At 38.6% G+C, this 5,932-nt stretch overlaps 1 non-coding gene across 1 annotated transcript; it reads left to right on the forward strand.

Annotated features, from left to right (window-relative positions):
* Positions 1-252: 252 nt before the first annotated feature.
* LOC112752721 (small nucleolar RNA R71) lies at positions 253-356 on the forward strand. The gene has a single exon (XR_003177142.1). It is a non-coding gene; the product is annotated as a small nucleolar RNA R71 (small nucleolar RNA).
* Positions 357-5,932: the final 5,576 nt, after the last annotated feature.

Here is a 5,932-nt window from a genome sequence, read left to right on the forward strand (position 1 = left end):
TGGTCATTTCAAATATAGCTTGTGTGACGGTAGTAGTCTCACTGCTAGAGGAAACCTCTGCAACAACCTTTGAGTGGCTATTCCTGTGCCTATGATTTCGAGTGGACTCAGCTAAGTCGCTGATCAGTTGCCATGCTTCATCTGTAGTCTTGTACTTTTTTCAGAGAACCATTACTAGCACCATCCAATGTAGTTTTATCCCGAGGGTTCATGCCTTGAGTGAAGTAGCTGATCAACACTAACTTGTCATTCATATGATGGGGGCATGCGTCCAGAAGATTCTTGAAGCTCTCCCAGTATTCATAGAGAGTCTCCGATTCACCTTGAACAATGTAGGAGATCTCTTTTCTCAATCTATCTGTAACTTCAACTGGAAAGTATTTTTCCAGGAATTCTCTCCTGAGCGTATCCGAATTACTAACGGTCACTTCAGGTTGAGTGTAGTACCACTCCCTCGCCTTTCCCTCAAGAGAAAACGGGAAGGCGGTCAGCAAAATAGAAGTTTCATCTACACCATGACGCCTAACAGTAGAACAGGCTGTCTGAAAATCCCTTATGTGCTTGATAGGCTCTTGAGCAGGTAAGCCATGAAACTTAGGCATCAAGTTGATTAGTGCAGTCTTCAGTTCGAAATCTGCAGCCAGATTTGGGTGACACACTTGATACGGTTGTAGAGTAAACTCTGGGGCTCCTGCCTCCTGGGGAGTGATCCTCCTGGGTGCTGCCATATTACCTGCGCCTAAATCAACCAGATTAGTAGAAACGGAGCTTGTTTCTTCCTCAGATGGCGCTTCAGATTTGCCCTCAGAAGAGACTGGTGAATTGATAATAATCACTTTACCACCCTCAGAGGCTAGCCTGCGCTGAGCTCGCCTAATACGTGAAAGAGTTCTTTCAATTTCAGGATCAAATGCGGCTAAGTTCGGATCAGGCAGTGAACGCGTCATTCAATGAAAGAAACATACAGCTCATGGTAATAAAATAAAATATGCGAAAATAAAAAATATGTACACTAATTAATAATTTAGCACACAATTGCAACTTGGCGCCAAAAATTAACGGACTAGCGGAAGTTGGCCGATTAAGAAATTAATATAGGAAATACGTTGCGAGTATAGCTCTTAACCAGCAAAAATCCACCTCATCAATTTATAAAAGTTGTCACAAAAGTTTAGAATAAAAATACTGGGAGTATAAGTCCCAGGTCGTCTACCAACGAGTTGACAAAAAGGTGCTAATTTATTAATCAGGAGTTTTCTGGGAAATTTTGAGTTTGGGCAATGGGGACAAGCATATAATTGTAAATTAAAGCAATGAAAATTAAAAGAGATTTATAATATTCAAAATAAAAGGCCTTGACTGGGGGAATGATTAATTGGAAGTTCTATCCTTGTTGGAATTCTCTCAAGTGTAGTGTAAAGAGGTTGTTATTTTCACTTAGTTAACCCTTACTAAATAAAGGAAAGTCAAGTGATTGAGCTAACTCTTATTCGCAAATCCTAGTCCTCTCCCTTGGGAAGGTCTAGCGTTAGTAAATACAAAATTAGCCAACAACTTCCAATTTAACTAATTACTTGAGCATTCCAACTCAAGTGTCTCCTTTTAATCAACCCCCATGTCAAGTTGGGAATCTACTCCATAGACATGAGAATTACTTGCATAGAATTAAATAAGGAATAAAAGGAAGACATGATAGACAATAACTATGATTCAATTAAAAATAAAAGTAATCCTTTGCATTAATAAATTCTAAAAATAATCCAATTGTAACTCTAAACAAGAATTAAGAATATGGAATAATAACAGGGTAAGAAAACAAACTAGAATAGTATCTTCAACGGAGGTGATGACTCTTCAATATCCAAAGCAAAAGCAATAAACTATAAAACTATGAATGTAAAGAAAACCTAGAGGAAGAGTAATTTTTCTCTCTAGATTCAGATCTCAAACTAAAACAATGCTAATGAGAATGTGTTTTTAGTCTGTGCATGTTCCCTTGCTCTAGTCTGTGTTTCTGAGCCAAAAACTGGGTCAAAACTGGCCCGAAATCGCCTCCAGCATTTTCTGTTATTTCTGCAGATCGCGCATGTCACGCGTACGCGTCAGTCACGCGTGCCCATCGCTGGTCGTTTTGGCGTGTCACGCGTATGTGTAAAGCACGCGTACGCGTCATCTAGCAGAACTCCAATCCACGCGTACGCTTAGGCACACGTACACGTCGCTGCAAATTTCTCCATATCGCGCGCTCGCGTGAGCCATGCGTGCGTGTCGATGCTCGCTGGTTATCTCCTTAGTTTCTTGTGTTCCTTCCATTTTTGCAGGCTTCCTCTCCATTCTCTAAGCCATTCCTGCCCTATAAAGCCTGAAACACATAACACACGGATCACGACATCGAATGGTATAAAGAAGAATTAAAATACACAGATTAAAGATTTGTAGGAAGCAAGTTTTCAACCGTTGAATAAGACTAGAAAGGAATTGTAAAATCATGCAAATCATATGAATAAGTGGGTAAGGACTTGATAAAAACCACTCAAATGAGTACAAGATAAACCATAAAATAGTGGTTTATCAGTATGCACGGCTACCTGTGCGTACGCACAGCTGCCCAATCAGAGCGCGTGGATTGCTTCGAGCGCGTCACGCGTCCATTCAAGTATCGCCTAGTGTGCGTGCACACGGCTACTTGTGCGTACACACAGGTGTCCGCACATGACTTCATTAAAATGGCACGTGACTCGCAATTTGGGGGCTTTGGAGGCCCATTTCTAAAGTATTCTAGCTCATATTGGAGGGAAAATGATCAACATAACATAGCATATCATTTAGTATAGTTTTAGGAGTAGTAGTAGGAAGCTTTAGTTAGTTTTTCTCTAAGTTTTTCATCATCTCTATTAGGTTTTATATTAGGGTTTTACATTCAAGTGCTATTTCCATTTTTGATCTTAGATTTTGCTAGCTTTCATTGTAAGTATTCTCTTGTTATTACTCTTTATAGTTACATTCTCATTATTCTTTCTTCTAATTCAAGTTATAGTTCAATTTTGCTTCTCTCGCAATTTTAATTTCTTTTGATGAATTTGATGTTTGATGTTTGTTTCATGCTTCCTTGTGTTATTGTTGTTGATTGAGGTCAATTGTAGCTTTTAGTTTCAAGCCTTTTCTCTTTTTCTCCATGTTTAAGGTTTTTGCCCACCAAGTGTTTGACAAAATGTCAAACTTGGTTTTAGGCTAAATTTTTTAGTTCTTGGCTTGGGTAAAGTGAGCAATTGGGTTTCTAGAGTTGGAATGTCCAACATTTAGTTTTAATTCTTGGATTGTTAATTGTTCTTGTTCCCACTAACGCTAATTTCTTGCTAAGCCAATTAGCAAGCAATTTAGGATTTGTGGGTTGGGAACACTTATGCTCATTTAACTTACCTTCCGATGTGAGGGTTGATCAAGTCAGATTAATCCATCATAATTGTCATAGTTGTGGTTCCAACAAGGAAAGGACCCTTAGCTCACTCCAAGCTAAGACTCTTTTTGATGCTTTTAATCTTTTATATAATTCTATGTTGATCTCTTTTATACTTTACTTGTTTATATTACATAGTCGGTTCTTCAATTTCTTTATTAGTTCAATCATTACAATTTTGCATGTTCTTTTATTGCTTTATATTTTCATTTCTTCATTGACAAACCCTTGATCACTATAACCGAATTTGCACACTCATTGTTCTAGAAGTACTCCTTGGGAGACGACTCGGGAGTTTGAATACTCTTGGTTGTTTGATTTGAACTATGACATCTTTGATTTAAACTTTGATTATGAGAGTTCATTGTTGGTTTGGACTATGCTACCAACGAAGTGATTCTTATTTTGATTGATTCTAAACCGGCAATAATTCTCTTGTCAATTTTTTGGCGCCGTTGTCGGGTGATGAGCGTATAATTTATACCCTTTTTGGCATTGTTTTTACATAGTTTTTAGTATATTTTAGTTACTTTTTACTATATTTTTATTAGTTTTTATGCAAAAATCACATTTCTAGACTTTACAATGAGTTTGTGTATTTTTCTATAATTTCAGGTATTTTTTGGCTGAAATTGAGGGACCTGAGCAAAAATCTGATTCAAAGGTTGAAAAAGGACTGCAGATGCTATTGGATTCTGACCCTGCTGCACTCAAAGTGGATTTTATGGAGCTACAGAAGCCCAACTGGCGCGCTCTCAACTGCGTTAGAAAGTAGACATCTTGGGCTTTCCAACAATATATAATAGTCCATACTTTGCCTGAGATTTGATGGCCCAAACTGGCGTCTAAACGTCCACCAAAGACCCTTTTCTGGAGTAAAACGCCCAAACTGGCACCAGAACTGGAGTTAAACGCCCAAACTGGCACCCAAGCTGGCGTTTAACTCCAAGAATCGCCTATGCACATGTAAAGCTCAATGCTCAGCCCAAACACACACCAAGTGGGCTCCGGAAGTGGATTTCTGCACTATCTACACTTAGTTACTTATTTTCTGTAAACCCTAGTAACTAGTTTAGTATAAATAGCACTTTTTACTATTGTATTCACATCTTTTGATCATACTTTGGATACTTTTATCATCTTATGTTACATTTGGAGGCTGGCCACATGGCCATGCCTAGACCTCTTTTCACTTATGTATTTTCTACGGTGGAGTTTCTACACCCCATAGATTAAGGTGTGGAGCTCTGCTGTTCTTCATGAATTAATGTAAGTACTATTATTTTTCTTTCAATTCACGCCTACTTCTTCACCAAGATATACTCTTGTACTTAATTCAGTTAAGTCAGAATGAAGGGGTGACCAGTGACAATCACCCACTATCTTTGTTACTCGCTTAGCCAAGATCCGCGTGCCTGACAACCACAAAGCAGTCTACATGATGTTCAACGTAGTCATTGGACGAAAGCCGGAGTATATTCTCTTGGGTCTCTAAGCCACGATTCGCATCGTCTCTCCTGACAACAAAGCATCCGAGTTTGTGAATTGGACCTTCGTTGTATAGGCTAAAACCATTGGCAGCATTCCTAAGATCCGGAAAGTCTAAACCTTGTCTGTGGTATTCCGAGTAGGACCTGGGAAGGGATGACTGTGACGAGCTTCAAACTTGTGAATGTTGGGGGCAGTGACAGTGTGCAAAAGGACAAGGGTCCTATTCCGACGTTAGCGGGAACCGACAGATGATTAGCCGTGCGGTAGCTGTACTTGGTATTTTCCATCCGAGATGAGAAATCCGACAGTTGATTAGCCGTGCAGAGATCGTACCTGGTATTTTTCATCCGAGAGGATCATACAGCTTGCCATGGAAGGGAGCACGCATGATTGGAAGAAGGCAATAGAAAAGCAGAGGTTCAGAAGCAACAAAGCATCACCAAATGCTTATCTGAAATTCCCACCAATGAATTACATAAGTATCTCTATTTTATTTTATGTTTTATTTATCGTTTAATTATCAAAACCTCATAACCAATTGAATCCGCCTGACTGAGATTTACAAGATGACCATAGCTTGCTTCAAGCCGACAATCTTCATGGGATCGACCCTTACTCACGTAAGGTATTACTTGGACGACCCAGTGCACTTGCTGGTTAGTTGTGCGGAGTTGTGAAAAGTGTAAATCATAATTTCGTGCACTAAGTTTTTGGCGCCGTTGCCGAGGACTGTTCGAGTTTGGACAACTGACGGTTCATCTTGTTGTTTAGATTAGGTAATTTTATTTTATGTTTAAGCTTTTTATTTTTTTATTTTCGAAAAATAAAAAAAATTAATTAAATCATAAAAACCAAAAAATTTTGTGTTTCTTGTTTGAGTCTTGTGTTAAATTTTAAGTTTGGTGTCAATTGTATTTTTTTTTCTCTTAAAATTTCGAAAATTCATGCATTGTGTTCTTCATGATCTTCAAGTTGTTCTTGATG

This window comes from Arachis hypogaea, chromosome 15 (genome assembly GCF_003086295.3).
Source record: "Arachis hypogaea cultivar Tifrunner chromosome 15, arahy.Tifrunner.gnm2.J5K5, whole genome shotgun sequence".
In the NCBI taxonomy this organism is placed as follows: Eukaryota; Viridiplantae; Streptophyta; class Magnoliopsida; order Fabales; family Fabaceae; genus Arachis; species Arachis hypogaea.